This window comes from Pelobates fuscus, chromosome 12, assembly GCF_036172605.1.
Source record: "Pelobates fuscus isolate aPelFus1 chromosome 12, aPelFus1.pri, whole genome shotgun sequence".
In the NCBI taxonomy this organism is placed as follows: domain Eukaryota; kingdom Metazoa; phylum Chordata; class Amphibia; order Anura; family Pelobatidae; genus Pelobates; species Pelobates fuscus.
The window spans coordinates 104,284,325-104,295,409 of NC_086328.1; positions in this window are offsets into that span (position 1 = coordinate 104,284,325).

The following is an 11,085-nucleotide window of genomic DNA, read 5'->3' on the forward strand; positions in this document are numbered from 1 at the left end:
ATTCTCACTTAAAGGGACACTCCAGTGCCAGGAAAATAATCAGTTTTTCTGGCACTGCAGGTCCCCTGTCCCTCCCACGCCCCATCCCAGGTTTTTGAAGATGCTTTCAATGCTTTCCTATGGGGATTTCAGCGACGCTGGAGGTCCTCACATAGCGTGAGGACGTCCAGCAACGCTCTAGCACAGAAATCCTGTGCTATGAAGCAGGAAGTGCCCTCTAGTGGCTGTCTAGTAGACAGCCACTAGGGGAGGTCTTAACCCTGCAAATTAATTATTGCAGTTTATGAAAACTGCAATAATTACACTTGCAGGGTTAAGTATAGTGGTAGTTGGCACCCAGACCACTCCAATGTGCAGAAGTAGTCTGGGTGCCTGGAGTGTCCCTTTAAGTGAATAACTCTATTCACTAAATTGTTATAATTGTGGTTTTGGTGTCTTATCGGTGGGGGATCTCTTCTTCGATTTTCTGCAAACGTTAAGAATCCTGGTTAATGTACAGAGCCAAATGACCAGGATGCCCTGGGAAAGGAGACATTAACGCTTTATAATGTCTCAGTATAATCTACAGATCGCACAGGACAAGGAGCTCGCCAGATTCCATTTAATTCACACATCTCATTGACGTATTATCATCCTTTATCCTGGGAAAAAGGAAGGATCTGCAGGTAAGTATGGGGTTTATTCCACACAGTTTGCTAATACAATCTGTACATCAAGGTGAGTTTTTAGTGCTGCAAGAAATGCAAGAAAAAAATAAATTCCTCTAACGGCTTCAAACATCAATATCCAAGAGCCTGGAGGAAACAATGTATAATACTGCAAAAATGGCCGGGTCAAGCTCACCTGCACACATTAACCACTAGAGGGCAGCACTAGAGTCTGGAGAAAGTGGAAGCTAATTTTATAAAATGAAACATTAAATCATTCATTCACATAAGAATAATATAATAATATTGATAAAATAATTACATTGGGTATTATTCACTATATGTTTAATTCTTTCTTGTCTTTATTTTACTATGTCATAAAAGATCCATGCAGTGACTATAGCTGAGTTTGAGAATTTTTCCGAATCAGCAATATTTGCCTAATATTTATACTTAGTTTTTTTCAATTTGCCGCAAACCATTGTTTAGTGAATAATCCACTGTTGTCTCAGTCTATGGCTGACCGCTGTGTGATTGTAAGGAACTCATTACTGACAGTGTGTTTTTATTGTATCCACTGTGTGAGGCTGAGTGCGCCCCCTGCAGGTGACATACAAAATGTAACGTGCTGATTGCCAGCTTAGCATCACTGAGAAATATAGCTACAGCGTTCTTCCATGCCAAGGTTCACCGATACGCACCAGTGAATCCGCGAGCAAACATATAGATTAAAATATATATTTAAGCTTGCTATAAAGGGACATTACAAGCACCGTAATCACAAAAACATATCATGTCCTACTACAGCTCATTGTAGTGCTATAAAAAGCTGTAATAATACAATGAGCTGTAATTATATAATAAGCTGTACAAATACAAAAAGCTGGAATGATACAACGAGCTATAATAATTCAATAAGTTATAATATTTCAATAAGCTGTAATTATACAATGAGCTGTTATAACACAATGAGTTGTAATACTACAATGAGCTGTTATAATACAATGAGTTGTAATAACACAATGAGCTGTAATAATACAATGAGCTGTAATAACACAATGAGTTGTAATAATACAATGAGCTGTTATAATACAATGAGTTGTAATAACGCAATGAGATGTAATAATACAATGAGCTGTTATAATACAATGAGTTGTAATAACACAATGAGTTGTAATAATACAATGAGCTGTAATAACACAATGAGTTGTAATAATACAATGAGCTGTTATAATACAATGAGTTGTAATAACACAATTAGATGTAATAATACAATGAGCTGTTATAATACAATGAGTTGTAATAACACAATGAGATGTAATACTACAATGAGCTGTTATAATACAATGAGTTGTAATAACACAATGAGTTGTAATAATACAAGGAGCTGTAATAACACAATGAGTTGTAATAATACAATGAGCTGTTATAATACAATGAGTTGTAATAACACAATGAGATGTAATAATACAATGAGCTGTAATAACACAATGAGTTGTAATAATACAATGAGCTGTAATAATACACTGAGCTGTAACTATACAATGAGCTGTAATTATACAATAAGCTGTAATAAAATAATGAACTTTACACAATAAGCTGTAATAATGAGCTGTAATAATACAATGAGCTGTAATTATATAATAAGCTGGCATAATACAATGAGCTGTAATAATACACTTAGCTGTGATAAAACAATGAGCTGTAAAAGTATACTGAGCTGTAAGATACAATGAGTTTTAAGTATATAATATTAATCTACATGGGGCGGTATGTGGGAATAAAGTGCGAAAGACCCTGCAGGCTGGCCACTCCAAATTAGGGATCACTCCCAATCCCAAAACAAATACAAGTGAATATATAGTATAGTTAAAAAAAAACATATACCAATGGGGGCGCCACAATCACAAACGTGTGAGTATAATTACCATGCGTATAGGCAGGTTAACCATGTAAAGAGATAAAAGATAAAACACATAGTGAAGTATTTAATAACACAAGGCGTCAGGGCGTTTTCTCTGCACTGGGCACTGGTGTTTGTAGCACCATGATCACTATTTAATTTAATTTATTTATTTTCTTTCCTATGCCTGTCTAGTTAGTTTTACAGGGAGAGAGGCTTTCTTAATTTAAACTATCAGTCTGATTTTGACTGACTTGCTATTTCTATATTAATTTCCATCTCTCTCTGTTTTGGAGATAGCTCAAATCTTGAGCCACTAATATTTTTTCTAACACTGACATCCCATGGGGTGTATAGATTATGGAGATTCAGCTATTCAGATATTTGGCACTTATATCCCTATAGCAGATCACAATAAAGCTTATTACTAGGGCGGAGTGAGGATATCTACCTAATTATCTCCTTTTCTATACTACTCTAGGGTGGCATAGATCTGTAGGATCACTTGTATATACTTTATTTGTTTGGGGTCTCTGACCATATTATTTTAATAGCCAGGTTTTGTATGTAGACTTAACCGCGCTATATATATTGTTCCAGACTATGCAGAGAGTCTCACTTACATATTGAGACTGTTTGCACACTACATTGTTTTTGTTTATTTAATAACACAGTAAAAAAGATAAATACAAATAGGTTCACTCACAAATGTAGTGGCACAACTTAAATATATATCTTTTTTGTGCCACTACATTTGTGAGTGAACCTATTTCTATTTATCTTTTTTACTGTGTTATTAAATACTTCACTATATGTTTTATCCTTTATCTCTTTACATGGTTAACCTGCCTATACGCATGGTAATTATACTCACACGTTTGTGATTGTGGCGCCCCCATTGGTATATTTTTTTTTAACTATACCATATATTCACTTTCAAGTATATAATAAGCTGTAATAATGCAATTAGCTATAATAATGCATGTCGTAATGATACAATAAGCTGTAATAATACTATACGATGTAATCATAAAGCTGCAGTAACACAGTAAATAAAACAATAAGCTGTAACAATACATATAGACTGTAATGGTTATAGTGCTTGCTCCCTGTCTGATTATAAATACACATGCACAAATTAGAATGAAGTTCCTGACAATCTGCTACATATAGTCTAACAAAAATTTAAAATGTACAAAACAACAAATGATAAAAGGTAAAAAAAAGTTTGTACTCATTTTTACATACACACTTTTAGCCATCAAGTCACCAAGTGATAGGATTGTTCAGTTATTCTCACTCGATGCCTTTATGAGCTCTTAGAAAAAAAAAAAAGTATTTTTGTGACGTGTCCGAGAGAGGCGGATAAAGAATCTCTACAAATTAGTGTAGATACAAGTGTTGGTCTGCAGTGAATGTGACATTAATAAATGTTCGCTGGCAGCGGGGGTCCGTAACCGAGGGAAAGGGAACCACTGTACCTACAAAGCCACAGCATGAACGGGTTGTAAAACAGCACTGAAGATGAAAATAATGGATGCCATTAATGCATTAATTCTTTAAAGAGAGAATCCACTAACAGGGAATCAGTACGTTCAACGTAAAACGAGTATTAAAGGTGAAGCAGAGTGGTGAAAATTCATTTTACAATACAAAACATGAATTAGTGCTGGGACGCTGTCCTTCTGTCCATGTAAATAATCTAAGATAAGGACTTTGTATAAAGTTTAAAAAAATTACGTGTTTTTTTTTTTTGTAAATCCTTTTTATCGTGAATTTTGTTTTATAACCGTTCAGTAGAAAAATCAGTAGCACAGATACTTATTACAGGTAATCTGCATCGTCTACAGAATATCAGTTCAGACCCAGCAAAAACTGCAAAGAAAAAAAAAAAAACGGCAGAACAGATATTGGTTATGACTGGAGTCGAGCTTAGTTACAGTCGTTGTTTGTGCGGCAGGTAGGTATTTCCCACGTCAAGGTGGGTGGACTGAAAGTATATCTTGGAGACAGTCACTGCGGCAACTTGGGAACTGAAAAAATCCCAGGAGACAGAGAAGTCAGCCCGCTATGGAGGAGGAGTTGCCGTATTCCTATAAACTATTGTTGAAAGGTTAGCCACGGCCCCCAGATTTCGGTGGACGCCTGGACCCTGCCCTATGAAGTGAATCACAGCTCCTGCAGACAGGAAGTAACATCAATTCTTTTTAGAGAACCATAGTGAAAGAGCTGTGTTACTTCCCGTCTCCAGGAGACAGTTATGAGCTGGATATCCACATTGAGAATGCGGATTAGTAAAGATTTATTATATCTGGATCTCGGAATTTAGATGTGATGGAGCAGGAAGTTATTTGGAATATGGGTTAGAACGTCACTGGATTAGCATAGAATTTCCCAAATACCGGTGTCTAATAATATCAAACTTGGTGGGGGGGTTACCACCTTCGGCCTGGCCGCTGTTCTGAGGGAAGGAGAATATATCCCTATCAATAGGGCGTTGTGGGATGGACAGCTCCTTGCACTAGATGTGTTACTGGGGGTGGACTGCGAACTCCCTTGATCACTCTCCGGTATATTCAACTACAGAACTATGTCCGTACGTTATTGCAGAGTTAGAAGCTGCATAGGAACCTCACGTGGTTTGAGGAGCTTTGCTCGCGGGGCTCAGTGATTGAGAAAGCAGTTTTGATGCTTTATCAACACCTCCTGGTTGGGAATAGCCCCTTGAACAATAAGTTCCAAAGACAGTGGGAAAAACTAATAGGTAAATCCTTTTCGGCTACACAATGGGACAAGGTGCTAGTGTGGCAAGCTCACAGTAGCAGTAAACTAACTATAAATTAATATCATTATGGTACAGAACGCCGACCCTCCTCCACAGGATATTTCCTAGTGTGCCACCCACTTGCTGGAGATGCCAGGCTGATAGAGGCATGATGTGGCAAATATGGTGGGAATGTCCAGAAATTGCCCTCTTTTGGGACATGTTGAGGGAAGACATGACTGATACTCTCGGGGATTCAGTTAAGTGGTCGGGGGAGCTCGCTCCACTACATGTCTTCAAAACTTATTTCGGCCTAAAAGAAATCCATCCTACACTACTTGCTTAATGCGGCTAAGGCCCTGATTCCTGTTTTTTGGAAAAAGACCGAGATTCCTACAAAGTAGGCCTGGTTACGCAGGGTGGAGGAGAAACAGGCGGCTGAGGCGCTACATGCTTCTCTGCTCGGGACGGGTTCCAAACACACTGAAGCCTGGCAAACGTGGTTTGTTTATATGGCGCGTGATCTGTAATGCTTGAACAGACAGGAGACGTGGAGGGCTCACGGGTGCGCTCGACCGCCCGGGTATGGGAATTCTTCTTGTTTATTTTGTCTTCATCTACCTATCACACTATCTCTCTCTTCTCTGTACTTTCTAGCAGGCCTTATTTTCATGATAAGTGAAGGAAAGGATTAAACTTCCCACATAGCACCGGCTCACTTACTATACTAAAGGAAATCTCAGGTAGCAGCTAATGCTGGGGATCGCTCTGCATATCATGGTACTATACTATTTTCCATTATCTGGAGGTACTGGACCGAACGTTGGCAACAATAGGAGCGTTAACACAGCAACCGAACTTTTGTCAAATGTATACCTTCGTATTATTGATATGTTTGCATATATTGCGGCCTGCGTGCCTACAACTTCTTGCCTTCGCAAATCCAATTATTCAATAAAAAAAGATTTAAGAGAAAAAAATAATTCCCCAATTATATTAGCACTTCCCCCAGAAGGGTTGAATATTCACCAACATAAGCCAACATGGGATCCATTGCAATTATAACTTATTATATCTCTATCCTTGAACAGCAGTCTGTGCGTGTAATTGTTTACATCCCACTTTTTTCCTTTTTTCCTATATTCCAAATAACTATATTCCAAATAACTGTCACACTATCTCACAGGACATTCTATACAGAACACGAAAAACCCTTCTTTTATTATTATACTTTATTTATATAGCGCCAACACATTCCGCAGCGCTTTACATGGGTATAGTTGGTACAAATAATCTGACAAACAAATACAGGAGGAGTTGAAAGCCATATCCCCATGGGACCTTACAATCTAGATAAGCATAATGTGCTTCTAAATTCTAACTGAATATTATAAGTTGATAGATAGATAGATAATGAGGACGTATACAACTTTATTTACTAAAGTGAGAATTCAAAGTAAATTGAAGTGAATTTCTAATTTAAGGTCATAGAAGCCAAAATGGAAAACTTCTGTAGGTCAGCCATGCTTCCCGTTCGTCTACTTTTGCCTTCCATTAAACTACTAACGTTGGTAAATAACCCTGATAGAGTGGTAATCCCAAACATAGGATGTGCTAATTAACTCACAAACACCTCGAGGCTTGATTTGTTAAATAATGGAAAATCCTGCCTAATTATTTAGAGATACGGATGCTCTTTCTTTCGCTTTCATGATTAACATAAATTAAGCTGGGGCTTAATAACACCCTTTCATGGCCATATTCCCCTGACTAACACATTTTCATGGCCAGACTTCCTGTTTATTAAGATGCCAGCTATGGTTAAAGCAGACTTGTGTCTGTCAAAATGGAAAGGACATTGAATTTCTGTCATAGAGAGAAAATTTGACAAATTACGTGCATTCTATTGTTTTATTCCTAAAGTGTGGAGGAAGCAGCTTTTTGCTGCCCTCACTATGGGCTGATGTATAAAAAGTGTTTTTTCTGCAAAGTGATATAAAGCATACCTGCCAAGTGTCTCTTTTTAGCAGGGACAGTCCCTATTTTGAGCTCAAATCCCTCTGTCCCTCTTTTCTGTCCTAATTATTATTATTATTATTGCCATTTATATAGCGCCAACAGATTCCGTAGCGCTTTACAATATTCAATGTCCCTATTTTCTAGGAGCTCCATATTGTTGGTGTGTCTGAGTGTATAACGGAGCTCTACCGCAATTATACTCCCAGTAATGTGCCTTTAAACTACAATAAATGTGTTTAGAAATCAGTCTGTGTAAATAAGATACATTGTTCTTGTTATAAATTACATTTAGTTTCATAAATTGTTATTGGTAAATAAGAACAGCAACACACCTACTCACGCTCACACTACTCACACCAGCTCAGCCCCTGGTCACACACTCACTCACACTCAGAATAGCCCCAACCTCTGGCCACACCTCACTCGCACCGTTAAAATTAAATTGTTCCCCTGTGTCCGTGTAAAATGTTGGGAGGTTTAGAGTAAAGTACTAAACGTTTGGCAGTCGCCATGAAAGACAGTAGAACCAGCATGAATTTTGCAATTTGTGAATCACCCCCTTTTCCATAACAGGCACTTTTTATACATAACCACCGATATCTTGAATCAGAGGCTGTAACCAGAGGTCATTGAAAGTGCTAATTTATTTAAAAATAATCACTTGTGACAATGGAAAAAAAGTGACAATTAAAACAGCAGAAAAGGAGGAAACTCCTAAAGGGAAACAATTCAACCAAAAGAAAATTAGCATTTAAGTGCCTCTCAAAATATGAATGCAGGGGGGCGGGGCCAAGCAGCCGAGCAGAATGGTCGCACATTCTCTGAGCTCCTACCAAGGAACCCACAAATAAACCACAAAAGACCCTAAAATCGAGCTATCCGCAACTGGGGAACCCCCCACGAGACATTGAACTTAATATGGGTCGCAAATCTAAAAAGATTAAGCCTGATAAGCCTCGGATGGGCTTGGATATCGGAGACATGCATGCAGGCGAGTGGAACGACAGGGCCAAAGATGGCCGACCACCCGGTACTGTACTCTGATCTTTCAGATGATCTGTCCCCTGATGAGGAAAACGAGTATCCCCCTACGAACACAAGGGCAGTACAAAGGCACAGCGAACAAGACGGGGCACCAGTAACGGCAGCAGTGCTGAAGGCTCTCCTGGCGGATGTCCAGAAGAGCATCCAAACAGACGTCGCCTTGCTCCGCACGGACCTGCAAGGCCTTACGGGCAGGCTAGCAGTAGTAGAGGCCTCGTCCGACAGCCAAGCCCAACAGATAGCCGCACTACAGGAGGCGGTCAAGGGGCTCCAGCGACACAGCGAGCAGACGGAACGCCGCTTCTCCGCCTTCGAGGACTGGAAGAGGAAAAATAATATTAAAATTAGGGGCATCTTGGACGAAGTGCCGACAGCGGAACTACCGCATCTCTTAAGGCGCCTATTGGGCACTATCCTCAACCCACGACAAGGCAAACTAGTGGGTATAGAAGGATTCTTCCGGGTGCCAAAATCCCCACGAGCACCAGAAAAAGTACCAAGGGACCTGGTCCTCCAACTGATGAGCGGGAAAGACAAAGCAGCGGTGATGGCGGCAGTCAGAAACCACGCGCCATACAAATTTGAAGATATGTCTCTTACCTTCTTCCCGGACCTGTCGGGGAGCACGTTGGCTTGGAGAAGATCGCTCCGACCGTTTACATCACTCCTCCAGCAGAAACAGATTCCATACCAGTGGCGGCAATTCCATACCCTAAAGTTCCAACATGGGGGAATCAAGTTCCAGATAAGGGATCTCGAGGAGGCAAAGGCCACACTGCCCACTCTTAACTTGCCCCCTGACGCTCTGACACCGGCCGGGGCAGGAGCGGCAACCCGCACTCCACACCAGTGGAATCCGGAAACGGTGATCCCCTTCTCCCCCCGACGACTAAACAAGGGAGGATACACAGCAGTCACCACCTGAGGACACAGCTATCCGATACCAAGTCCATAAACACTGCCTAGGGCAGCAGCGAACTTTACTGACTCCTCTGTTCATCCGTTATATCTATCTTTTTACACATTTTGGTTTTAGCATAGATAGAGCATACACTTATGGGAGCTCACTCACATACACACATATAGCGTACCCAAAGCTCGACAGTCTACCTTGAGCCGCACACATCCCCCCCACAAGCCTCTGGCAACCGGTAAACGCAAAATACCTACCTGATTAGCGCTGGAGGCACACAACAGTGAACCATGCAACATCTCTGCACCCTAGTTAGAACCAGGGCACAGCACACCAGTGATAAATACTAGGGTATGGAGATCGACAGCCAGCTAGGAATCATCACACATAGCCTGCTACACATAATACTCTACCACAGCGATAACACCAAAAATTTTAAAATGTGCTATAAATATGCAATTTATGCCAATGTTGTTCTCTGAATGTTCCTCAAACGTTTGGTATAGCTATTGTGGCATACCGAATTTATCTGTTAATATGTGCACAACATAAATAAAGAATAAAAAAAAATAAAAAAAAATATGAATGCAGAAAAACATTAAAACACATATTATAACTAATAATGCAAAATGTATTTATTCTGAAACAATATTTGGACAGTGTGAGATCTCTAGTGCAGAATTAATGGTAATGTGGTGATTATTTATATATCGCTTGTTATCAATCGATCGATGAACGACTCCGACATTCAACTAGATCCCTGGACAATGCGGTGTGACCAGCCCATCCTGTTCTAAGCTGGTCACACAGCTGAATGTGTAATGGATGGCTCGGAGAATGAATTATTCATCATCAAACATTAATTTGGCATGTGGGTGGTGATTAGAAAAACTTGCATTTCAGGATGTTCAGTGGAATCCCGATCTTCTGTAAACATACCATTCTGAACACCTAACGGCCATGTCTGGCACCCACAATATAGTGTAACCCATTATCAGCCCTTTGTAAAACTCAGGTATTCTATATCTAATGTCATATGAAAATCCCATCATAAAAGCACGTGGGTTACACTCCGGGCTATACTAAGAGATCAGAATAAACCCAACCTCTCCTTGCTGCCACTGGCCTCAGTAACCAAGTGGACTAATCGTTCCACGTGCAAAGGTCCCATATTACCTTAATTTAATGCAATGAGGTAAGCGCATGCAGGTGATGTCACACGCACTAGTGCATGCGCACCTTCAAGAATAAATCTATGGCATTATGGGAACTTCACAAATCAAGGCATCGCCTCTATTATCACCAAGTCCATGAGCAGCCTCGGCAACCAGTCATACAACGATTCTTTAATATAACCTAGATTTAGTTTTTATTTTTATTTGTACATACCGATAACCTCTGACTACTACGCTGTGGCACACTGAAAAAGGACATCTCCATTACTACTGAAGACACCTCTCAACATACTACTGAGACCACCAACATATTCATAGACGGGGATTGTACCGTCCCGGCGCCTATATCTGGAGCCAAGCACAAGCTATAGAAAATTGGAAGTGCATTTCGTTTTATATTCCACGCTTTTCTTGTATTCCCAACAGGGCCGGCACTACCATAAGGCGGCCCAGGCGGCCGTCTTAGGGCGCAACAGCCCTGGGGGCGCAATGTCAGGCTGACCGGAAGGAGGGAAGCGCACTGCGCTCCCCTCCATCCGGTTACTATTTGTAGCGTGGCCGAGCCCAGAGATTCCCGCCCGCGGAGTGCAGCCTCTGCCCGCCCACCTCCTACCCTGGTG